At 49.2% G+C, this 25,217-nt stretch overlaps 1 pseudogene across 1 annotated transcript; it reads right to left on the minus strand.

Annotated features, from left to right (window-relative positions):
* Nucleotides 1-23,438: 23,438 nt before the first annotated feature.
* Nucleotides 23,439-24,373, minus strand: LOC311200877 (olfactory receptor 14A16-like; annotated as a pseudogene). The gene has a single exon. The product of its transcript is annotated as an olfactory receptor 14A16-like (transcript).
* Between the last annotated feature and the right edge of the window lie 844 nt (nt 24,374-25,217).

Below are 25,217 nucleotides of genomic sequence, written 5' to 3' on the forward strand. Positions count from 1 at the left end.
GGGGAAGGTGCTTTGAGATCTGGTCACGCTTCTGACTCGACTCTGGTGTCACTGTCTGTGTAGTGCAGTGTCATCAATCAGAGAGTTTTCTTTCCTTCACTCTGTGTTGAGTCTGTTTTGCCGTGTCGTTGATTACAGGATGATCTCTCCCTGTGCTTATCTTGACTCCTGAGCCTCTCAATAGATATTTTCTCCCCTGTCCAAAATAAGGGGAGTGATAGACCGACTTTGGTGGGCATCTGGCCTCCAGCCAGGCCTAAACCACCATACATACTAATCTCACAGAACTGGGGCCTCACTGCTTCCTTGCACCCCCTCAGGATGCTGGGAGCTGTGGTACCCTTGTACCACACGCTGCATCACACACCCCATGTGACACTGGCCCAGGAAGAGCCCTGAGGCAGTGCAGGGGGCAGAATCCCACTTCTGTGGGGCTGGCTCTTCTGCTTGATAAAATACATCAAGGCTTTACTCAGCATCACATCCACCTGCACAGTGCCTCAGTCTACCTTAAATCACAGACTCCAATTTTCTGCTCTAACCCATTCATGAGGAGAGAGGCTTTCTCAGTAATGGGCCTCAGTGGGGCCAATTAACACTTTATGGCAGTTCAGCTTTTTCTTCTGACCTTAACTCTTGCAGAGACTGCTTCAATCTCCTCACAGGATCTGCAGTTCATGGAATCAGCACCAAATACACCACGGGGCTCATTAAAATTGAAAAAGCCCTAACGAGCTTTGTGTCGTTTCTTCAGGGTTTCATAACTTGTACAGCTAATTGGAGAGGTTTCAGGACTCTATTTAAAGTGGAAGATTTCAATGAGCACTTAATTAAAAAAATAAAAAAGTTTTAATATTTTTCAGGCTTTTTAGTTTTTCAATTTACAGAAGTGACTGGAGCTTTCTCCAACTAAAATTGAACCAGAGGATCTCCTAAGGAGGTGTGGAAAGGTCATAACAGCTCTCTCCCTGAGTTCCCACACTGCCTAGACACCCTTACACCTCCCCAACTCCACCATGTCTCCAAGGGATGTTTGGGAGTTGGACGCTTTTCCTCCATCAGGTTTCTGCTCTGAGTCTGCAGCTGAATGTTGCAGCCCCTTTGCTGCAATTCCCACCCTGTTTACCCTGAGGACTGGCTGGGAATAGAAACACAATTCTGCCTCATTTTGAAAAATGTTATAAAAGAAATAAAACACATTCCCCAACTAGGAGTAAAAAACTGTCAGGGTGTGGAGTAAATCCCAAAAGCAAAGGACAGGGCACATGGCCAGAGAGTCTGCTGAACAGGGGCCCTGAGACACAGTCGGTTTCCTCAGGGCAGGTGGAAATACCCGAAAGGCAAGTTTCAGTGCACAGTGTGACAGTGTCCTGACACCCCAAGGACTCAGGAGGATGTGTATTTCCCCTCCTACTTTTAATACATATTCCCAGAGCTCCTAACTTAGTCTGAGTTGAGAGGCAAGAATAAACTGATGATAGTGGCTGCACACTAACAAGCTTCCAGGGGAAAGGCACTGAGTGTGGAGGGCCATGGCAGGAATGAAGATTCCTGGAGGTTTAGTAGAGGCTGCTAAGGGCTGTGGGTGATGAAACTCCTTCAGAACATTGACACGTGCCTCCCTGAATGCTGATTAGAGCAGAAAATCAGAGGGAGCAATTTCAGGATGACAAAGTGAGAAGATACAGACATGCTGTGTCGTGGATCCACTTGGATGTGTCCTGGCACACCACAGGGCCCAGTGGTAGTACAATGCCCACTGAAATGGGGAGGCTTTTGGTCATCACTTCTCCCCCTCCTCTTTTCCTTTAAAGAGCAGGCAGCTGCCTGGATCTCAGCTCTCAGCTGGGGTAAAACCACGACCCTCAGGTCTTTCCTTGGCAAGGGAATGGTCCTAACGATGCCTCTGTCATTCCGTGTGCTATCAGTGTCCATATTTCAAACTGATAAATGTCCAGCAGTAACTCCCAAATAGGAGGATTGGGGGCAGAAATATGTTCCTGTCCTGAAACCATGCCAGGTAGCCCAGTAGCAGCCCCAGTAACCTTGGGACTCATGTCTGTCCCTACCAAGGGATCGTTCCTACCAGTGCCTGACACCATCACCTGGGAAGGAATAACTGCTTGAATCAGTACAGGCTGGGGGATGACCTGTTGGAGAGGAGCTCTGCAGAGAAGGGAAGGACCTGGGGGTCCTGGTGGGTGACAGGTTGGCCATGAGCCAGCAGTGTGTCTTGGGGGCTGAGAGAGCCAATGGGATCCTGCGGGGCATCAAGAGAAGTGTGGCCAGCAGGTCAAAGGAGGTGATCCTCCCCCTCTACTCTGCCCTGGTCAGGCCCCACCTGGAGTATTGTGTCCAGTTCTAGGCTCCCCAGGACAAAAAAGCCAGGGATCTCCTGGAGAGCCCAGAGAAGGGCTACAAAGATGATTAAGGGCCTGGAGCATCTCCCCTGTGAGGAAAGGCTGAGTGAGCTGGGACTATTCAGCCTTGAGAAAAGAAGGTTAAGAGGGGATCCTATTAATGTTTATAAGTATCTGAAGTGTTGGAGAAAGGGTGAAATGGCCAGCCTCTTATCAATGGTCTGCAGGGACAGAACAAGGGGCAATGGTTTCAAGTTGGAGCACAGGTAGTTCCGCAACAACATGCGGAAAGACTTTTTCCCAGTGAGGGTGACAGAGCCCTGGGACAGGCTGCCCAGGGGGGCTGTGAAGTGTCCCTCTCTGGAGATATTCAAGACCCTCTGGACACTGACCTGTGCGACCTGTCCTAGGGAAGCTATTTTGACAGGGGGTTGGACCTGAAGATCTCTCGGGGTCCCTTCCAACCCCTACATTTCTGTGACTCTGTGACTAGTAGATAGATTGTGAGGCAAGGGGATTGACTGATACATTGAAAGATGAGGTAAGGGGATTGACTGATAGATAGATTGTGTGGTAAGCCGGTAGATGGGGATTCACTGATAGATAGATGTGAGGTAAGGGGACTGATAGAGAGATTGTGACATAAGGAGATTGTGAGGTAAGGAGATTGATAGATAGATTGTGAGGTAAGAACATGGACTGATAGATAGATGTGAGTTAATGAGATTGATAGATTATGAGGTAAGGGGATTGTGAGGTAAGGGGATTGTGAGGTATGATGACTGAGAGGGGGATTATGAAGTCACAGGATTGATTGACAGACAGATTGTGAGGTAAGGGGATTGAATGAGATAGATTGTGTGGTAAGGAGAGTAACTAATAGATTTTGAGGTAAGGGGATTGTGAGGTAAAGGGGATTTTGAGTTAAGGAGTTTGTGAGGTAAAGAGATTGATTCATAGACAGACTGTCAGGTAAAAAGATTGACTGAGAAATAGATTGTGAGGTCAGGAGTTTGACTGAGAGATAGTTTGTGAGGTAAGGAATTAGACAGATTGTGAGTTAAGTGGATTGTGAGGTAAGGAGTTTGTGAGTGTCGCAGTTTTGTGTATCTGGGTGCTGGGAGAGAACTGGGGCTTCAGAAAATGTCTCATGTAAGGAACAGCTAGAACTCTCTGCAGGTCCTGAAGAGTAAACATCAGCCAATTCAAGGCCATAGGTGCTGCTGACCAGGGCCGAGCGAATCTGCAATGGTCACAGAGCCTCTGGGAATCACACAGAGGAGGAAAAAACCACAAGCAGCTGCAACGCCCATCGTGAAGAGTGGCCAGAGGGAGGTCCCAGGGAACTGCAGGCCTGTCAGCCTGACCTCGGTGCTGGGGAAGGTGATAGAACAAATCATCTTGAGTCTCATCATGCAGCACATGCAGGACACTCAGGTGATCAGACCCGGCCAGCATGGGTTTAGGAGAGGCAGATCATGATGGACCAACCCGATCTCTTTCTATGGCACTGTGACCTTGTCCTGGTTTTGGTCAGGATGGAGTTAATTTCATTTGTAACAGCAGATGAATGCTGTGTTTGAGAGTAAAATGGGAGTACTGCTGATAAGACCCTGATGTTTCTAGTTGCTGTCAGACAGTCAAGGACTTTCTCAGCTCTTCATGAGAAAGGAGGGGCGAAGCCAGGACAGGTGACTGAGCTGACCAAAGAGAGTATTCCACGCCAGTTACGTCCTGCCCAGGATATCGGGGGCTGACGGGAGGAAGGCCTGGGGCGGCTCCGGGACGTGCGGTTCTTGGGGGACGGTCGGGTTCTGGGACGGCTCTGGGTGGCACGGCCTGAGCTGTGGGTTTGGTGAGAAACTGCATTGTGTATCAACAGCTTTATATATTTTTGCTTTGAAGTCCTGTTAGTATTGTTACATTGTATCTTTCTGTTATCTTAGTAAACTATCCTTATCCCAACCCACGGGCCTCTTAATTTTTTGATCTTGGGGTTATTTGCCCCTTTTCTCTTCCTTTTTCCCTTCCCTTACTTCTCACCCCCCCCTCCCCTTCCCTTTTCCCTGCTCTTTTCCTTTAAGGAGCAGGCAGCTGCGTGGATCTCGGCTCTCAGCCGGGTGAAACCACGACAGTCTTTTTGGCGCCCAACGTGGGGCACGAAAGGTTGGGATAACGGTAGATCTGACCCTGACCCGATTGTAATTAAGTCAAAGTTGTGATAAGCACTTTGGTTTAAGCAGTCTCTGGTCACGATGCTCTGGTATTTACTTACAAGGCTGTGCTCACAGCTGTGGCAGCAAAAGCACCGCCTGTTGTATGCAATCCTAGCAGGATCCTTTAACATCCTGGGACTGCAGCTCCTGTTTTCGTTCCCGTACCTCATCTTGGTGTATTTTATGAAAACAGTTTATGATACAGTGATATCGATGGTCGTGAACGTGTTCTGGTACTTGTATGAGATTTTGCTGCCCTGTCCACTCTTTGGACAGGGAGGAGTTAATAATGGCAGCTGGTATGGTGGGAGTACAGAAAGAAATATCTATGCTGCTTTCTCTTCCTTTGGGCTAAATACAACAGCTCTGGTAACAGTTTCCGAAAATTTCCAATATCCCTGGGATATTCAAACTAGCATTGTGCTGTTGTTATGTTCAGTGAACATGGTTCTGCTTTTGTTAAATATTAAGCAAAGGTTTATGAATACCACTCAAGAGTTTTCTGCGAGGCCAGATAATCACGAGTGGCAGGGTATGTGGCAGAGTATGGGCAACTACCTAGGCACTTTCTCACGCCCGATGGTTTGGAGTTTCACCCCTGAACAGTTACAGGACCCTGATAAAGTGACTGCATATTTGAAAAGAAATTGCTGTAAGTTTCGCAGAGATGCACAGCTTACTGCACTGTGCTGGGCCCTGGCCACTATTTACCAAACACTGCTTGATAGCAGGCAGCACTGCCAGTACTGTCAGCACTGTCAGAGGGAAAGGAAGGAAAACAGACCAGCAGTGACTGTAGCTGCTGCAACCTCTATGACTGGCACTGCAGCTACTGTAACCACTGTGACTGGCACTGAGGCCTCTGTAACTTCTGTGACTAGCACTGTGGCTACTGCAACCTGCCCAGCCAATGCTGCAGCTACTGCTGCCCCTACAGCAGATACTGCTGATAAAACAAAAAATCAACCCACATCAGTGTCTGTTGCTCCCGTACGAAAGAGGAAATGAACAAGGAGAGTTGTTCCTGTAGTGAAGGAGGATGAGGATGAAAGTGAATCGGGGCCACCTGATGAATGTCAGGATAAAGCGGGGCCATCTCAACCATCTCGGGATAAGGCAGGGCCATCTCAACCATCCCAGGATAAGGCAGGGCCATCTCAACCATCTCAGGATGAGGTTGTTGTCACACGATCCCTGACCCTTGGTGAGCTGCGTGAGATTCGAAAAGATTTCAGCCGCCACCCAAGTGAGCACATCATCACTTGTTTGCTCCGATGCTGGGATCCCGGGGCCAGTACTTTGGAATTAGATGGCAGGGAGGCCAAGCAGTTGGGATCCCTAGCTAGAGCATTGATAAAGCAATGCTAGAGCATTGATAGGCATTGATAAGGCAATTGGGGAAAAGCCTGAAATCCTCAGCCTCTGGAGGTGACTACTGTCAAGTGTGAGGGAAAGGTATCCCATAAAGGAATACATTACATGTCAAACACCCAAGTGTAACAGCATAGAGGCAGTTATCCAGCACCTGAGAGAATTAGCTGTACGGGAGATAATTTATTATGATCTGGACAACTCACAGCTTCCCTCTGATCCTGATGACGTCCTATGCACCCCAGATATGTGGCGTAAGGTTGTACGAAATGCACCAGCAGGGCACACCAATTAATTGGCAACTATGGACTGGAGTGATGCAGATCGCACAACACTATATGAGATGTCCTGTCGACACCAGAGTTATCAGGACAATGTTTCCCTCTCTGTCATCACAGCCGTAGAGAAACTGGTCAAACAACTTGACAACAATGTGTCCAACTGCCAACCCGTATGGAGCAATGTTGCAGCTACTGGGAGAAAGCGTCCATCGTCCCAGAAGGCAGGACACAGATGGTACACACTGCGAGAGACGCTGTGGTTTTACCTGCGTGACCATGGTGAGGACATGAGGAAGTGGGGTATGCAGCCCACCTCAGCCTTTCAAGCACGAGTAAATGAGCTGCGAGGTAAAAGAATCACACAACGTGATTCTGCCAGGAAGAATGCTGCACCAGTGAACAACCAATACAATCAGCAACAATAGAGGGGCCCTGTCTCCAGCCAGGTGGAGGAGAGGGATAACCGTGTCTATTGGACTGTGTGGATCCGATGACCTGGCACGTCAGACCCACAAGAGTACAAGGCTCTGGTGGATACTGGTGCCCAGTGTACAATAATGCCATTGAATCATGTAGGGACAGAACTGGAGTGACAGAGGGATTCCAACAATTGACTGTGTTAGAGGCTGAAGTGAGCTTAACTGGGAAGGACTGGGAGAAACACCCAATTGTGACTGGCCCAGAAGCTCCGTGCATTTTAGGTATAGATTATCTCTGTAGAAGGTATTTTAAAGACCCAAAAGGGTACCGATGGGCTTTTGGAATAGCTGCTTTGGAGACAGAAGAAATTGAACAATTGCATGCATTGCCTGGACTCTCGGAGGATCCTTCTGTTGTGGGGTTGTTGAAGGTCGAAGAACAGCAAGTGCCAATTGCTATGACGACGGTGCACAGAAGACAATACCGTACTAACCGAGATTCCCTGATCCCCATCCATAAGCTGATTCGTCAACTGGAGAGTCAAGGAGTGATCAGCCGAACCCGCTCACCCTTTAACAGTTCCATATGGCCAGTGCAGAAGTCCATTGGAGAGTGGAGGCTGACAGTAGATTATTGTGGCCTAAATGAAGTCACTCCAGGTATGAGTGCTGCTATACCGGACATGCTGCAACTGCAGTATGAACTGGAGTCAAAGGCAGCCAAGTGGTATGCCACAATTGACATTGCAAATGCTTTCTTCTCAATACCACTGGCGCCAGAGTGCAGGCCACAGTTTGCTTTCACTTGGAGAGGCATCCAATATACATGGAATCGTCTGCCCCAGGGGTGGAAACACAGCCCTACCATCTGCCATGGACTAATCCAGACTACACTGGAAAAGGGTGAAGCCCCAGAGCACCTGCAGTATATTGATGACATCATTGTATGGGGCAATACAGCAAAGGAAGTATTTGAGAAAGGAAAAAGGATAATTCAAATCCTTTTAGAAGCTGGTTTTGCTATAAAACAAAGTAAAGTCAAGGGGCCTACGGGGCCTCCTTCCTTTTTAGGAATAAAATGGCAGGATGGGCATCGTCAGATCCCAATGGACATTATCAATAAAATAGCAGCTATGTCTCCACCAAGCAACAAAAAGGAAACACAAGCTTTCTTAGGTGTTATAGGTTTTTGAAGAATGCATGTCCCAAACTACAGTTTCATTGTGAGCCCACTCGACCACATGACTTGGAAGAAGAATGATTTCCAATGGGGCCCTGAGCAGCAACAAGCCTTTGAGCAGATCAAACGCGAGATAGTCCATGCAGTGGCCCTTGGGCCTGTCCAGACAGGGACAGATGTTAAAAATGTGCTTTACACGGCAGTTGGGAAGAATGGCCCCACCTGGAGTCTCTGGCAGAAAGCACAAGGGGAGACTCAAAGTCAACCGCTGAGGTTTTGGAGTCGGGCCACTGATGCTACGTGGAGCAAGAAAGGGGTTGCACTAATTACTCAGCGGGCTCGAATAGGAAACCCTAATCGCCCAGGTATTGTGGAAGTGATCACAGACTGGCCAGAAGGCAAAGATCTTGGGATGTCACCAGAGGATGAGGAGGTGGTACGTGCTGAAGAAGCCCCACCTTACAACAAACTGCCTGAGAATGAGAAGCCATATGCCCTGTTTACTGATGGCTCCTGTCGCCTTGTGGGAAAGCATCGAAGATGGAAAGCTGCTGTATGGAGTCCTACGAGACGAATAGCAGAAGCCACTGAAGGAAAAGGTGAATCAAGCCAGTTTGCTGAGGTGAAGGCCATTCAGTTAGCCCTGGACATTGCTGAGAGAGAAAAGTGGCCAATCCCCTACCTTTATACTGATTCATGGATGGTAGCTAATGCTCTGTGGGGGTGGTTGCAGCAGTGAAAAAAGAACAACTGGCAGCGTAGAGGCAAACCCATATGGGCTGCTGACTTATGGCAAGATATTGCTGCCCGGTTAGAGAAGCTTGTTGCAAAGGTACGTCATGTTGATGCCCATGTGCCTAAGAGTTGGGCCGTAGAGGAACATCAAAACAACCATCAGGCAGATCAGGCTGCTAGGATTGAAGTGGCTCAGGTAGATCTAGACTGGCAACGTAAAGGTGAATTATTCATAGCTCGATGGGCTCATGATTCCTCAGGTCATCAAGGGAGAGATGCAACATATAGATGGGCTCAGGATCGAGGGGTGGACTTATCCATGGATGCTATTGCACAAGTTATCCATGAGTGTGAGACGTGTGCCACAATCAAGCAAGCTAAGAGGTTAAAGCCACTTTGGTATGGAGGAAGGTGGATGAAATATAAATATGGGGAGGCCTGGCAGATTGATTACATCACCCTCCCACGAACCCGCCATGGCAAATGTTACGTGCTTACGATGATGGAGGCAACCACCGGCTGGCTAGAAACATATCCCATACCCCATGCCACTGCCCGGAATACAATCCTGGGTCTGGAAAGGCAAGTCCTATGGCGACACGGCACCCCAGAAAGAATCGAGTCAGACAACGGGACTCATTTCCAAAACGCTGTCATAGACACCTGGGCCAAAGAGCATGGCATTGAGTGGGTGTACCACATTCCTTATCATGCACCAGCCTCTGGGAAAATTGAACGATATAATGGGCTCTTAAAGACTACCCTGAAAGCGATGGGTGGTGGAACATTCAAACATTGGGATACACATTTAGCCAAAGCCACGTGGTTAGTTAACTCTAGGGGATCCACCAATCGAGCTGGTCCTGCCCAGTCAAAATTTCTACGTACTGTAGAAGGAGACAGAGTCCCAGTGGTGCATATGAAGAGTATATTAGGGAAGACGGTTTGGGTCATCCCTGCTTCAGGCAAAGGTAAACCCATGTCTGGGATTGGTTTTTCTCAAGGACCTGGTTGTACTTGGTGGGTAATGCAGAGGGATGGAGAAGTTTGATGTGTACCTCAGAGGGATTTGATTTTAGGTGAGAATAGCCAATATAATTAATAAAGTAGAAACTGTATTATAATAATTGCTAAATAACCCATTATTGTATATTCATTATTGCTATAATTGCTGTATGTTGTACCAATCAAATTAAAGTCAGAGTCATACAAGTTAATGAAGGATGAGTGCCACCATGATGGAACTAAAACCTGGCCTCCCAAGAATACTTTTTGAAAATAAACACCTTTGACCAACAGACTATGAGCATGGGCCATGTCAGGTGTATCGGTTGAGAGCCCAGGATGTAGCATGTAACAATCCAGTGGCACATACTATTATTCATACCCTGAGAGACTGTAACAACAAATAGAGCCCAAAATCATGCTCTAAATGAACTCAACAAACTTAGAGGGATGGTCCATAGACTAAGGGAGTACTATCTGTATGCACATGTGTGTGTGTATACATGTGTACATACATATATCTGTGTGTGTGAAACAAGAAACTTGTTGTACCCAAGAGAAATTGTTGGATCTGGTCATGACGTAATTGGTATGGAATAAGGGGTAGATAGTGTCCTGTTTTCAACTAGGATGGAGTTAATTTCTCTTCTAATAGTGGATAAAATGCTGTTTGGGAGTTAGGATGAAAGCAGTGCCGATAGCACCCCGATATTTTTAGTTGTTGCCAAGCATTCAAGGACTTTTCAGTTGTTCATATTTCCCTACTAATAAGAAATGAGGGGACACAGACAGGACAGGTGACCCAAACTGGCCAAAGGGGGTATTCCATGCCATGTGCGGCATGCTCAGTATAAAAGGGGACTGGTTGGAAGAGGAGAAGGTGGCTCCAGGACGCGTGGTATTTGGGGACAGTCCTGTTTTTTAGGAAGCCTCTGAGCAGCACAGCCTGAGTTGTGTGGTTCCGTCAGAAACTGCATTGTGCATCACCAGTTTCATATGTTTTTTGCTCTAAAGTCCTGTTATCATTGTTATATCTATCTTTCTGCTAGTCTAATAAACTCTCCTCATTCCAGCCTGCGGGGTTTTGGTTTCTTGGTTCTCGCTTTCCTCCTTTCCCTTCCCTTTCCACCCCTGCTTCCCCTGCCCCCTCCAGCTTCCCTCCCCAAACCCCCTTCCTTTTAAGGAATAAGTGATTTTGTGGTGCTTGGCTCTCAGCTGGGGCAAAACCACAACATACAGGTACAGCGGAAGATGCATATTTCTTCTGCTACCATCAATACCAATCCTGGAAATTCCCAAGTAGTCAAGTGATTCAAGCGATCAGTGCTCTGTCACCCTCACAGTTAAAAGAGAACAAATGTGTCCCTTTCTATGCAGACATAATGCAAAGAGAGCACAGCTCGTCATTGCACAGAGTCTGGGTCACACAAGACTTTGAGAACCTTAATTTCTAATGGGATGAATGTGGACCATGATATTATAGCTTAGACAAAACAGAATTAAAAAGAAACAAACAACTAAAATCCCTACTAAATCAGACTAGTTCTAACATGTTCTGTAGTCAGCAAAATGCAGAAGATAAGGAGTTTGTTGTTATTTAGAAATAACCAGTCATCAGTTTCCACATGGCATTCTTAAGCTCCTGGTTCCTCATGCTATAGATGAGGGGGTTCACTGCTGGTGGAAACACCGAGTAAAGAAATGCCACTACCAGGTCCAGAAATAGTGAGGAGATGGAGGGGGACTTCAGGTAGGAAAACCCTGCAGTGCTAACAAACAGGAAGACCACGACCAAGTGAGGGAGGCAGGTGGAAAAAGCTTTGTGCCGTCCCTGCTGTGAGGGGATCCTCAGCACAGCCTTGAAGATCTGCACATAGGACACCACAATGAACACAAAACACCCCAAACCTAAACAGGCACCGGCAACAGTGACTCCAAATTCCCTGAGGTAGGCATCTGAGCAGAACAGCTTGAGGACCTGGGGAATTTCACAGAAGAACTGGTCAAGGGCATTGCCATGGCAGAGGGGCAGTGAAAATGTATTGGCTGTGTGCAGGACAGCATGGAGAAACCCACTGCCCCAGGCAGCTGCTGCCATGTGGACACAAGCTCTGCTGCCCAGGAGGGTCCCGTAGTGCAGGGGGTGGCAGATGGCAACGTAGCGGTCATAGGCCATGACAGTGAGAAGAGAAATCTCTGCACCAGCCAAGAAGAAAAACAGAAAGACCTGTGCAGCACATCCCCAGAACGAGATGACCCTGGTGTTCCACAAGGAATTTGCCATGGATTTTGGTAGAGTTGTTGACATGCATCCCATGTCAATGAGTGAGAGGTTGAGGAGGAAGAAGTACATGGGGGTGTGGAGGTGGTAGTCACAGGCTATGGTGCTGATGATGAGGCCATTGCCCAGGAGAGCAGCCAGGTAGATGTCCAGGAAGAGCCAGAAGTGCAGGAGCTGCAGCTCCCGTGTGTCGGCAAAGGGCAGGAGGAGGAACTGGCTGATGGAGCTGCTGTTGGACATCTGCTGACATCAAGTATGAAGACCTGTCCAAGGAGTAAAAGGCACTGAGAATTTAGGGAACTCTTCTTTGAGGAAAATCTCATTCCAATTCATATTGACTCTCTGTATTCAGAAAAAATTTTGGCAGGTCCTTTTTGGGAGGTCTGCTATGTGCTGCCAGTGTGCCACTGTTGAGAGGAGGGTCAGCTGTGGGCTCTCGAGAACTCCGTACTTCCTGGCAGCAGTAACTAATCCAGTCTTGCAGGGCAGAGCTCCAAAGCCCTCCTGTGGCATCCTCATACCCAAGGACGATCTCAGCTCTCTGCTCCCAGACAGGGACACACAGGGCTCATTGCAGCTGCCCATACACAGGTGTTGAGCAACATTGCCACAGCTTCACCACTGAAATGTCTTCTGCATGGGGCTCCTCTCTGGGGCACAAGAGTCCTTAGGAGAGTGGAGCCATTGTGGGAGGCAGCCTGCAGTCCAGCAGGAGCCCCCGTGCAGCCATCAGTCCCACAGATGGGGATGTGAGGGTCAGCTCAGTACCAGCCCCACCAATGGACTTGCCCAGAGCCCCAGGGAATGATCAGCCAAGGGCAGGCGGGGAAACAGGGAGAAATGCTCCTGCAAAGTCTTGTAGGACAGGGACAGACAGACAGGCACTCAGGGGTTTCTCCTCGCTTGTGGTCGGGCTGCCAAGGAGAGGACTCAGCCTGAAACCCTGGAACACTTTCTGCAGAGTCTGTGCTGGGTGTCAGAAAACAGGGGGTCGCTGTGGGAGAGTTTCTCCACTGTGTGGGATGTAGTTTTCATTACATATTCTTGAGGAGAGAAATAAGTTCTCATCTACCCCAGTCAGCACAGACCACAAGAAAGGAGAAGTTACAGATCTGCTCTGCCAGAAAATGCTTCCTTGATGTTATTGCCTAAAATCTCTTTGGTATTTCTTAAGGACCAACTGGAGGTGGGAGCAAAGCTGACTCGTGCAGCACTTTCTTGTCCTATAGAGAACCTGTCCTTCTGACAGACCCCACACACTGCCCCATGTCCCAGCTTTAGGAGATCCCTCCAGGAACAGAACCTGCATTGCCCTGCACCTACAGACATACCAGAGAGAGAGTTGTGGAGATTTCTCCTCCAGTGAGCTCTCAGCATCCATCAGCTCTCTCAGCCTCACAGGTCTCCCCTCGGTGCCTACAGACAGTGTCCCCAGCCCTGTGTGCTTGGCAGAGGAGCTGCTCCTGGCCAGAGCTGTCTCTCTGCAGTGCTGTAATGTTTCATGAGCTCCCACTGTCCCAGGAGCCCAGCCCAGCTCACAAGACCAGCTGAAGGCGTCACATACTCCACCCCTCTTGGCTTCTTCAAGGTGTCCCTGGAGGTCCAGCTCCTGGACCTACCTGGAATGACACTGAAGTCCTCACTGAAGTTCACCCTTTGGGTGTGGAGAAATCCTTGTGTCCAGCAGTGTCCTTTCTCCTGATCAAACCAGAGCTGGGCAGGAGAATCACCCTTCCTTGTCTCACATGGGACAGGACCCTCAGGCAGGGTCAGGGAGGCTATTCTTTCCCCCTGCAAAGGGTAAGGAGTATGACAAGTGACTTGAGGCACCTCGTCCTTGCTTTGCTGCCTTGGGGCTGGAAGGGGATGCAGCTCTGCCCTGTGGCTTCCTCAAACCCACTGGAGCTGGGATTCCGCTTGCCCCAGTTCTAGCGGGAACAAAATAGGCACCTTCTGCCTGGGGTCTGCGGGTCTCAGCTCCCATGGGAACTACTGGGGGTGGAAACTAGCTGCCAAGATCCCCTTCTCCTTGAGAGTGGATTTCATCTGATGGAAACTCTGTGTCACCCTCATTTGCCCGTTCCCAAATCTGAAGACTGGGAATGACAGGTTGACCCAGGTGCTCACAAAAGCTGCTGTCTCACTTCCCCTCTTCAGCTGCAGAGGGGAGAGAAGATGCAACAAAAGATCAAGATAAGGACATGGAGGGATCATTCAATGGTTCCTCTAATGACTTACTCTCAATAAACCCATCTAATTCATAACCCAATTCAAAGAGAGTAGAGCAATGAGAATAAAAATTCCTCCCTGCTTTTCCCAGGGTCCACTTCACTCTCCCATTCTCTCCTTCCCCTGACTGAGCGGCATGGGGGGACGGGGAATGGAGGTTGGGGTCAATTCACCACACATTTTCTTGGCTGCTCCTTCCTCATCAGGGGGAGGATTTCTCACAGCCCCCCCTCACAGACTTGGAGGACCTTGTCCCCCTACTTCACTGACATTGTTGTCTGCAAAGTTCCTTACACTTTCTCGTTCCTTTCTCTGGCAGCAATCAGCATCAGGCCTGAAAATGTTTCCTTGCCTGAAACCTTCAATGGAAGGCCACTAGCCAACCCATTAACCTTGAGGCTCACAGTTTTCATAGCCAAGAGAACGGTCCTATCAGTGCCTGACATCATTTTGTGGTTCTACCAGTGTCCGCCTTTGAGAATGCCAAACATCCATCACTAGCTCCCACAGAAATGGTGCGAGGGTGGAATAATGTTCCTGTCCTGAAATCTTCCCAGGTAGCCAACTAGCAGCCTCAGTAACCTTGAGGCTCAGGGTATAACATGGCCATAACATTGCCTGATGCCATTTTCTAGCTCTACCCATGTCAATCTTGAAAACTGCTAAAGGTCCATCAATAACTCCAGAACAACAGGTTCATTCATTAAGAGACACTAGAAGCCTCACTAAGCTTGGGGTTCAAGGCTTTCAAACCCAAGTCAGCTGTCCTAACAGTGCCTGACGTCATTTTCAGTCTCTACCAGCATCCACCTTCAAAAATTCTAAACCTCCAGCAAAAGCTCAAAAAAAGGAACAAGCGATGAAAGATGTTCCAAAGTAACCTTTGGGGTCAGAGCTTTCCCAGCTACAGAATGACCCTTACATTATTTTCTGTCTCTACCAGCGCCCACCTGTGAAACTGCTAAAGGCACAGTAGTAGCTCCAAAACAAAAATATGCAAGGGCAGAAAGATGTTCCTGTCCTGAAACCTCCACGGGTGGCCAACATACAGATCCTGGGGGCTCAAAGCAATCCTAGCCACGGGAACGGACCTCACATTGCCTGATGGCATCTTCAGGCTCTACCAGCCTTCACCTTACAAAATGCTAAACATCCAGCAGTAGCTCCCCAAAAATACTTGAAGGGCTGAAACATTTTCCATGCCTCAAACCTGCCCAGGTAGCCAACTGGCAGCCCCAGTAACCTTGCGGATCAGGGCTTTCAATGTGAAGGGAAATGTCCTAACTCTGCCTGAAATAATTTTCTGTCTCTACCAGCATCCAAATTCAAAACTGCTAAAAGTCCAGTAACAGATCCCATGCAAAAGGTATGAGGGTATGAAAGATGTTCCTGGCCTGAAATCTCCCCTGGTAGCCTAATAACCAGCAGCAACCTTGAAACTCATGGCATTTCCTAGGCATGGGAATGGTCCTAACATTGCCTGACATCATTTTCACTTCTACATTAGAACGTGCTAAACATCCATCCAATAGATCAGAAAAAAAGGTGAGAGGGCTCCTGGCTCAGGACTTTCCTTACCAAGGGAAGCAATCTAGATTTGCCTTATGCCATTTTAGGGCTCTACCAGTGTCCACCTTCAAACACACTGAACATCCAGAAATATGTCCCAAAGAAAAAGTGCAGGGGATGAAAAATGGATCTGGGCTAAAACCTCCTCAGGCAGCCCACAGCAGCACCAGTAACCTTGGGGCTCAGGGCTTTCCTAGTTAAGGGAATGGTCCAAACAGTGGCTGACATCATTTTCTGGCTCTATCAGCCTCAACCTTCAAACCTGATAATCCTCCAGCAATAGCTCCCAATAAAAAGGAGGGGGAGGGAGGAAAAATGTTCCTGGCCTGAAACCTCCCCAGGAAGACTACAAGCAGCCTTAGTAACCATGGGATCAATGATTTCCTAGAAAAGAAAACGGTCCTAACATTGCTTGACATCATTTTCTGGCTCTACCAGCTTCGTCCTTCCAACATGTTAAACGTACAGCAGTAGCCCCAATCATAACGTGTGAGGACCTAACAATCTTCTTTGCCTGAAAACTGCCCAGGTAGCCCACTAGAAGCACCAGTAATCTTCACCTCAGGGCTTTCATAGACAACAGAATGATCCAAAAAATGCTTGACATTTTTTCTGGATGTACCAGCATCCACTTTCAAGAGGGCAAAACATCCAGCTATAGCTCCCAAACAAAATGTTCATGAAGAGAAGGATGTTCCTGGACTGAAACCTGCCTAGGTAGCTCACTAGCAGCCCCAGTAACCTTGGGGATCAAAGCTTGCCTTAGAAAGGGAACGATCCTAACAATGCCTTATGTCACTTTTGGGCTCTACCAGCATACACTTTGAAACTGCTAAACGAACAGCAATAGATCCTTAACAAAAGCTTTGAGGGATGAAAGGTGCTCCTGGACTGAAACCTCTCCAGGCAGCACACTAGCAGCCTCATTAACATTGAGGCTCAGGGCATTCTCAGCCCAGGGAATGGTACTAACAGGGCCTAATGTCATCTTAGGGCTCTACCAGCATCCACGTTCAAAATTCTAAATGTACAGCAATAGCACTAAAACGTAAGGTGTGAGGGCTAAAAGATGTTCCTGACCTGAATCCTCTCCAAGTACTGCAAGGAGCACCTGTAACCTTGGAGCTCAGGGCATTCCTAGCCACAGGAGTGGTCCTAACGGTGCCTGATGTCATTTTCAGCCTCTACCTTCATCCTCGTTCAAACATGCTGCACGTCCAGCAACAGAGTGCCAGGTTCTTTAACATTAACTACTGTCATTTTGTTAGAGGCACCACAAATTGGAGAGCCATCAGCAAGCACACGTGGACTGTTAAAAAGATGGAGCTTCCCTTCAAACAGACCTTGACAAAGTCTGGGATTTGATGATATCCACCCCTCTGGGCAGCAGAGCTTGTGTCCACATGGCAGCAGATACCTGGGCCAGGGGGTTTCCTCAGTGCTGTGCTGCACGCAGCCAGTACATTTTCACTGCCCCTCTGCCAAGGAAATACCCTGGGTCAGTTCTTCTGTGAAATCCCCCAGATCCTCAAGCTCTCTTGCTCAGATGCCTATGTTGTGGAAGTTGGGCTTAATATCTGTTTTTTTTCTTTGCATGTTTTGTGTTCATCGTGGTGTCCTATGTGCAGATCTTCAGGGCTGTGCTGAGGATCCCCTCGCAGCAGGGACGGCACAAAGCCTTTTCCACCTGCCTCCCTCACCTGGCCATTGTCTCCCTGCTTGTCAGCACTGGGACATTTACTTATTTGAAACCTTCTTCCATCTCCTCCCCACTGCTGGACCTAATAGTGACTGTTCTGTACTCAGTGGTGCCTCCAGCAGTGAACCCCCTCATCTACAGCATGAGGAACCAGGAGATCAAAGATGCACTGAAGAAGTTCAAGAAACTATGGAGCTGTTGCTTTGAGTTTCAGGGAGTTAAAAATTTCCCCATCTTCCAGTAGTCTGTCTCAGTGCCTCTTTAGCCAATTCTGTGTTGTGTTTATATATGTCCTTTCCTCTCTCTCTTTCATAAAGAGTCCTTGCATGGATGGTCACTGTGGAAGGCCCAGATCAGCAAGTACTGCTTGCACTTAGCACATCCAGTTTCAGTCTGTGGTTTATGGTTTCCTGAACTGAATCCTATTTGACTTTTGATTCTTGGTAATGAGAGAAATCTCTGTATCTGTGAGCAGGCAGCTCTCTGAGGAAAGCAGGTGGGAGTTGGTGCAAAGGACCTCTTGCATCTAGCTGTGCAATGCAGTGAAGTCTGATGTCAGGAAAATTGATGCCCATCCCAGATGGCCAGTGAGAGAGATGGTGGTGTTGGGGTGGTGAGGAGAAAGGTTTCTAATATTGTGTTGGACTTGAAGGAGACTGCTTTTCCTGCCTCCTTAGATGATCATGTGGATCAATATGAACTGGAGAATGCTGCTATTGCCTCTTCTCTGTAAAAGAAACATTTATAAATAGCCTTTAAATAGCAAAAATCCTCTTCCATTAAATGAGCACTGAAATCTCCCTTGTTATATTAGGATTAGCTTAACAAGTCTTAGAGTATTGAGGAAAATTACTAGGACAAGACAAAGACCTTGAGGGATCTCTGCATTTTGATGAGCCTCATGGTGGAGTTGATGCTCTCCAGTGCTGAAAGATTTCATTAGCTGCTCAAGAAGGCAGAGTCAGAAGCAAACACTGAAGTTTCTTGGAGTATTGATTTATCCCACTAAGGGCTGTTACCAACAAACTTTCCCCAGGGACTTGTGTTTTGGAAAACATGAGTTGAAACTTAGCCCTAGCAACGTAAACATTAATAGTTGGAGTGAACAGAGCTGATAGGGCCTGGTACATCCCCTGTAACAACTAGATTGTAACATGCCAAAAAGCTCATCAGTTGAAAACAATCTAAGAGGGTGTGAAACAGGGTGTAGGATCATTGCATATTGTATCTGAAGATGACCATTTCAAAACAGCTCAGTAACAAAACAGCCAAACCCAAAACCCAATAAAAAGCCAGAAGACCCCACTCCTTACTATTACTATTGGTCTGAAGTGCCGTGTGAGGCTGAGGTGTGGGGAACATTGTTTGTAAGGGTACAGTGCCTGAGGGGTGTCTTTGTTCAAGGTCCCTCTTCAGAGGCAGGCAGAGGAAAGTTCAGGTGATTCTAATGCTGAGAAAAGCCTTGGCATGTTTTATCAAGCCAAACACCAAGCCCTGACTCCCAGCCCTCGGGGAGGGAGATCCTGTCCTTCATGCATGGCTCAGTTTTTTCCTGAGGTGGTGTTTCATCTCTAGGAAATGGCTGAGCACCACACACCACTCACTAACCCCCTCCCCTGGGAGGAGAAGCAGACATAGCCCCCTGGGTTGGGATAAGGACAGTGAAAGGGGAAGAACAACATAGCCCATGACAAAATACAGGCACAGTGATGACACAGAACACTGCACCAACCCAACCCCTGATGCAATGCCAGATGGAACTCAGACTGTCCCAGAGCCATGCAGGCCTGCCTCTTTCCTCACAGCCCCTTTTATGGGGCAGAGATGTCACCTGGTGTGGAAAACAGCCTGGGCCATCTCAGCTCACCTGTGCTGGCTGCTTGGGCAAGTTAACTCTGTCCTAGCCAGAACCAGGAAATTATCCACCCCTTTTTTCACACCATCGACATCATGCCTGGATCTTACATTTTCAGTTGATTTGGCTGGTTCATATAATTTCTATAATATTTCAGTGAGACCTGGACAGGCTGGAGAGCTGGGCAGTAAGAACCCAAATGAGGTTCAATAAAAGCAAGTGTAGAGTCTGGCACCTGGGAAGCAATAACTGTTTGAATCATGACAGGCTGGGGGTTGCCTGCTGGAGTGGTGCTCTGCGGAGAAGGACCTGGGCATCCTGGTGGGTGACAGGGTGGCGATGAGCCAGCAGTGTGCCCTGGGGGCTGAGAGAGCCAATGGGATCCTGGGGTGCATCAAGAGAAGTGTGACCAGCAGGCCGAAGGAGGTGATCCTCCCCCTCTGCTCTGCCCTGGTCAGGCCTCACCTGGAGTATTGTGTCCAGTTCTGGGCTTCCTGGGATAAAAAAGACAGGGATCTCCTGGAGAGAGTCCAGAGAAGGCTACAAAGATGAGGAAGTACCTGGAGCATCTCCCCTATGTGGAAAGCCTGAGTGAGCTGGGACTGTTCAGCCTGGAGAAAAGAAGACTAAGGGGGGACCTTATTAATGTTTATAAATATCTTAAGTATGGGATGCAAGGGGAAATGGGCAGCCCCTTTTCCGTGTCTGTGGAGACAGGACAAGGGGCAATGGCTGCAAGTTGGAGCACAGGAAGTTCCACACCAACATGGGGAAGAACTTTTTCACAGTGAGGGTGAGGGAGCCCTGGGACAGGCTGCCCAGGGAGGTGGTGGAGTCTCCATCTCTGGAGATATTCAAGACCTGTCTGGATGCCGACCTGTGCAATATGAGCTGGGAGCTGCTTTGGCAGGGGGTTGGACACGATGATCTCTGGAGGTCCCTTTCAACCCCTGTGATTCTCTGATTCTGTGATTTACACCATGTGCCATGGACTGATCCATTATACACCAACAATTTAGCAGCTATCCTCACCTAAATTTAGATCCTCTTGGGGTGCACACTGGACTTCCCCATCCTTTCACATTACCCACCAAATGCACCCAGGTCTCTGAGCAAAAGCAATCCCACAGGTAGGTTTGCCTTTGCCTGAAGCAGGGATGACCCAGACACTCTTCCCCAACAGGTTTTTCATGTGCACTACAGGGATTTTATCCCCTTCTACAGTACACGGGAGTTTTGATTGTGCAGGAACAGTTTGACTGGAAGATGTTCTGGAGTTAACTAACCAGGTGGACATGGCTAAACACATATCCCAGTTTTAGAGTTCCACCATCCATGGTTCTTATTGCAGTTCTTAGTGTCCATTGTACTTCTCCGTTTTCCCGGAGGCTGGTGCATGGGAATATGATATATCCATTTGATGCCATGTTCTTTGGCCCAGGTGAGATTATTTGGGAAATGAGTCTCGTTGTCTGACTCAATTCCCTCTGCAGTGCCATGTTGCCAGAGGACTGGCTTCTCAAGACCTAGGATAGTGTTGTGGGCAATGGCATGGGGCACAGGATATGTTTTTAGCCAGCCAGTGGTTGTACTCAGCCACCAAAGGAACTGAGAAAAAAGCATTTGCAATGTCGATCCTGCCATGCCACTTGGATGTATTTGACTCCAGTTCGTTCTGGAGTTGTGACATCTCCAGCACCGAGGCACTCACAGGTCACCACTTGCTTTCACTTGGAAGGGAATCCAGTACACCTGGAATCAAGTGCCTCAGGGGAGGAACACAGCCCCACCATCTGCCATGGGCTGAGCCAATCTGCAGTAGAACAGGGAGATCTGTAAGCTAGCCTCCACCAAAGCTGGAGCCCACCTGGCCTTGGAGGCAAGGAGGAGCCAGGTCCTCTCTGCTGGGGGCTGGGCACAGCTTTCCCCTGGGGATCTCACTGAGGAGCGCTCCTCACCTATGACATGGCACAGGTGGCACAGGGACAAGGGCTGCGGGGGCAGGGCTGAAATAGCTCATCTGGGATAGTGTTAGATCAAAGATCTAAAGGTCCCTGGTTCAACTTTACCAACCCAGTGAGATGATAACACTGAGCACTGCACTGACATGAGGACCAACCCAATGCTCTGGCTGCACTTGAACTGTCCCAGAGCAGCACAGGAGAGCCCCTTCCTGACCAGCCCCTTTATGGAGGACTGATTTCAGGTGTGTGGAAAACAGCCCAGGCTAACTCAGTTCACCTGTGCTGGCTGCCTGGGGAGGTTACCTCTGACTTGGACAGAACCCAGCTCTGCTTTCTCCTTCACCTCTTACCAGACCACTGTCCCTGGTCTATGGCTGTAGATCTGCAGCTTTGAGCCTTCCTCCAGCACCATGAGTCCTCAACATCTCCTTGGCAGGATTCTCCATTCAGTGCTCCTCTGGGCTGGTGTCCAGCTCTCGCTCCTTCCCTGCTCCACAGGGATCTAGATCTCTCCACTGCAGGGTCTCTGCAAAGACTCCATCTCTCCCCTCTGTCATTCTCCATGGTGCACAGACTGCTTTTCTCCTCACACACCCCCTTCAGCTGGCTCTCAGACCAGAGGACACTATCATCCCAGTCAGAGGCATTCCCTGAAGCTGAGGCCTGAGTGGCAGCACCTTTCCTCCAGAGTTCTGTTGCAGCCAGACCTCTGATGTGCCTGGGACAACTGAGAAAGCTGTGCTGAGGATCACCCACGATAGTGTGTGGATATCAGCACTGCTTCATCTCTCCTGCTGGTGGGTATGAAGGGGATATAGCTCAGCAACAGAGCACCCACTTCTCACATGAGAGGTCCTGGGTTTGGTCCCTGGCATCTCCAAGCGTGCTTTATCCCTGAGTCCCCAGCCCCAGGCAGGTAGAAGCTGAAACTGGAGCACTTGTCCTCTTCAGGCACTGTGGGCCTGCCCTGACCATCCAGGGCCTGTGTGTGGGGTGAGGAGGTCTATGTGCACTGCCCCTGCTGAACCACCTCCCAGAGGTGCTGGACATGAGCTCTGGTGAAGATGACATACCAGGTAGGAAATACCCCTCAGTGGCAGCAGGTAGGGCTGTCTGAGCTGGATGAGCCTGGAAGGCCTGGGGATTTCCATCTGGTGGGGTGGCATTTCTTATCCAGGCCCTGTCTCCAGGTCTTTTTCCCTCTCCCATCACCGCTGGCTTGAGCAGAGGAATCAAGAGTTGCTGAGTTTGGGCACAGCCATGCTGAGGTGGGACTGATGGGGCCAGTACCCACCTCTTTTTCCTGAAGGTTTAATGTCTGTGTCCCACCCCTGCCAGTGGTACCAGGGAGACACAGGCCTGTCCAAAGCTGTGCACAGGCAACAAGGGCCATGAGATGGTGCCTCAGCTATTCCTTCACCAAAATCACCTGGAACCAGAATGGGCCACGAGACACAGTCTTTCACTGCAGGGTGCCAAACCCCCAGGAACGATTGGCCTGAGTGTGTGTGACGAGGCAGCACAGCTGACCAGAAAGAGCTCATTTCATGGCATTTTGGGGCCTCTCCTGGTTTCGGCTAGGATAGAATTAATGTTCTTCTTAGCAGCCAGTGGAATGCTGTGTTTGGGTGTTAGGATCAGATCAGCACACTGGTGTTTTCAGTTGTTGCCAAGCAGTTGTTCATACTGCCCTGCTACTGAGAAGGGAGAAGGTGGGGGACAGCTTGAAGCTGGGAGGTGACACAGCAAGGACAGGTGCCCCAAACTGGCCAAAGAGGCATTCCTTGCCAATTACAACATGCTTAGCATAAAGGAGACATTACAGGGAGTGGACACCCACTTAGTATAGGAGTGTTTTGACAGGAAGTTTTTCCTTTTCCATCAGAAGAGGAGTGGCAGCAGGGATAGGGTGGTGATTGTCCCTCTCTATTCTGCCCTCATGAGGCCCCTTCTGGAGTCCTGTGTCCAGATCTGGGGCCCCAACACAAGAAAGATATAGAACTGTTGGAGAGGCTTCAGAGGAGCCACAAAGATGATTAAAGGGCTGGAGCAGCTCCCCTATGGAGAGAGGCTGGGGGAGCTGGGCTGGTTCAGCCTGGAGAAGAGAAGGCTGTGGGGGGACCTCATTGCAGCCTTCCAGTCCCTGAAGGGAGCAGAAAAACCTTGGAGAACTTCATGGAGGACTGTCTGCTGTGAGTGGAACCCCACGGTGCAGCAGGGGAAGGGTGGGAGCAGTGCCCACCCCCCAACTCGCCCTCCACATCGCCCAACTAATTAGGAAAACAACTTGCAAGGAATTGACTGAAAGACTTTCCCAATGGCCTTCTTGAGCTCCTGGTTTCTCATGCTGTAGATGAAGGGGTTAATGACTGGAGGCACCACTGAGTATAAAACTGCCAACACCAGGTCCAGGGATGATGAGGAGATGGAGGAGACTTTAGGTGATCAACTGTGACGGTACTGACAAACAGGGAGACCACAGCCAGGTGAGGGAGGCAGGTGGAAAAGGCTTTGTGCCGTCCCTGCTGCGAGGGGATCCTCAGCACAGCCCTGAAGATCTGCACATAGGACACCACAATGAACACAAAACACAGAAAGGCTAAACAGGCACTGACCATATTAAGCCCAGCTTCCCTGATGGTGTCTGAGCAGGAGAGCTTGAGAAGTCGGGGGATTTCACAGAAGAACTGGTCAACTGCACTGCCATTGCAGAGGGGCAGGGAAAATGTATTGGCTGTGTGCAGCACAGCACAGAGAAGCCCACTGGCCCAGGCAGCTGCTGCCTTGTGGACACAAGCTCTGCTGCCCAGGAGGGTCCCGTAGTGCAGGGGGTGGCAGATGGCAACGTAGCGGTCATAGGCCATGATGGTGAGGAGAGAATACTCTGTTAATACCATGAAGATAAGAGAAAAGAGCTGTGCAGCACATCCTGTGTAGGAGATGGCCCTGGTGTCCCACAAGGAATTGATCATTGATTTGGGAACTAACATAGAGATTGATCCCAGGTCAAGGAAGGAGAGGTTGAGGAGGAGTAAGTACATGGGGGTGTGGAGGTGGTGGTCACAGGCTATGGTGATGATGATGAGGCCATTGCCCAGGAGAGCAGCCAGGTAGATGCCCAGGAAGAGCCAGAAGTGCAGGAGCTGCAGCTCCTGTTTTCCTGCAAAAGCCAGCAGGAGGAACTGGCTGATGGAGCTGCTGTTGGACATTTGCTTCCTTTGTGAACAGGTACCTGTCCAAGGAGGAGAAGGCAGTGACAAGATAGGGGAGACTTCCATGAGGAACAGCCCTTGCCATTTCCCACAGAACCCCCCCTCCCTGAGCTTAAAGAGAAACAAAGCAGCTCATTCCCCAACCCCATCAGCCTTCTGCATATCCCATAAGACCCCCAAACTGCCTCTCTCATTTCAGGAAGACCTTTCTGAGGTCTCATTTGTGAGCTCTGGCTGAGGCATGCCCAGGGAGCAGGGGGCTCTGCTGTGGGCTCTGGAGGAGCCAGCCTTGCCCCACAGCAATAGGTCCATAGGAACACAGGCTGATCGAGGATTAAATCCACTTGTGATATCAAAGAGCTCTTCAGCATTGTTGTGACTCCCATTTTACCCAACGGCCGATCAGAGCTGGTAGGATTTTGTTTATTCTACTCTAGCTGTCCCACCACTCCTGAGGAGTGTTTTAAGGCAGAAAGCCCTGGCATTAGTGCTGCATTTCAAGTGGAGCCTCATGTGTTCTGAGAAGCAAAGGGACTGTCCCTTAGCGATGAGTGAGGAGAGTGGGTCATACCATCAGCCCTGGTCCCAGCTGCCCTGTGCTGGCAGCAATTTTAGCTGGAGAATGATCACACCCAGGTGTTCCCCCCAAAAGGAACTGGACACTGCTGTGAGCAGAGGAATCCATTTCCCAAGAGCACATCTCCAACCCTCAGACCCTCTCCCGCTGTACCTGAGGGGGATCTCAGCCCTCCCCTCCCAGCCAGGAATACTGAGGGCTCTCTGCAGCTCTCTGCACACAGCCTCCAGTCCTGTTTAATATCTTCCAGTCCTGTTTAATATC

Source organism: Gallinula chloropus, assembly GCF_964237585.1.
Source record: "Gallinula chloropus genome assembly, chromosome: 25".
NCBI classification, from domain to species: Eukaryota; Metazoa; Chordata; class Aves; order Gruiformes; family Rallidae; genus Gallinula; species Gallinula chloropus.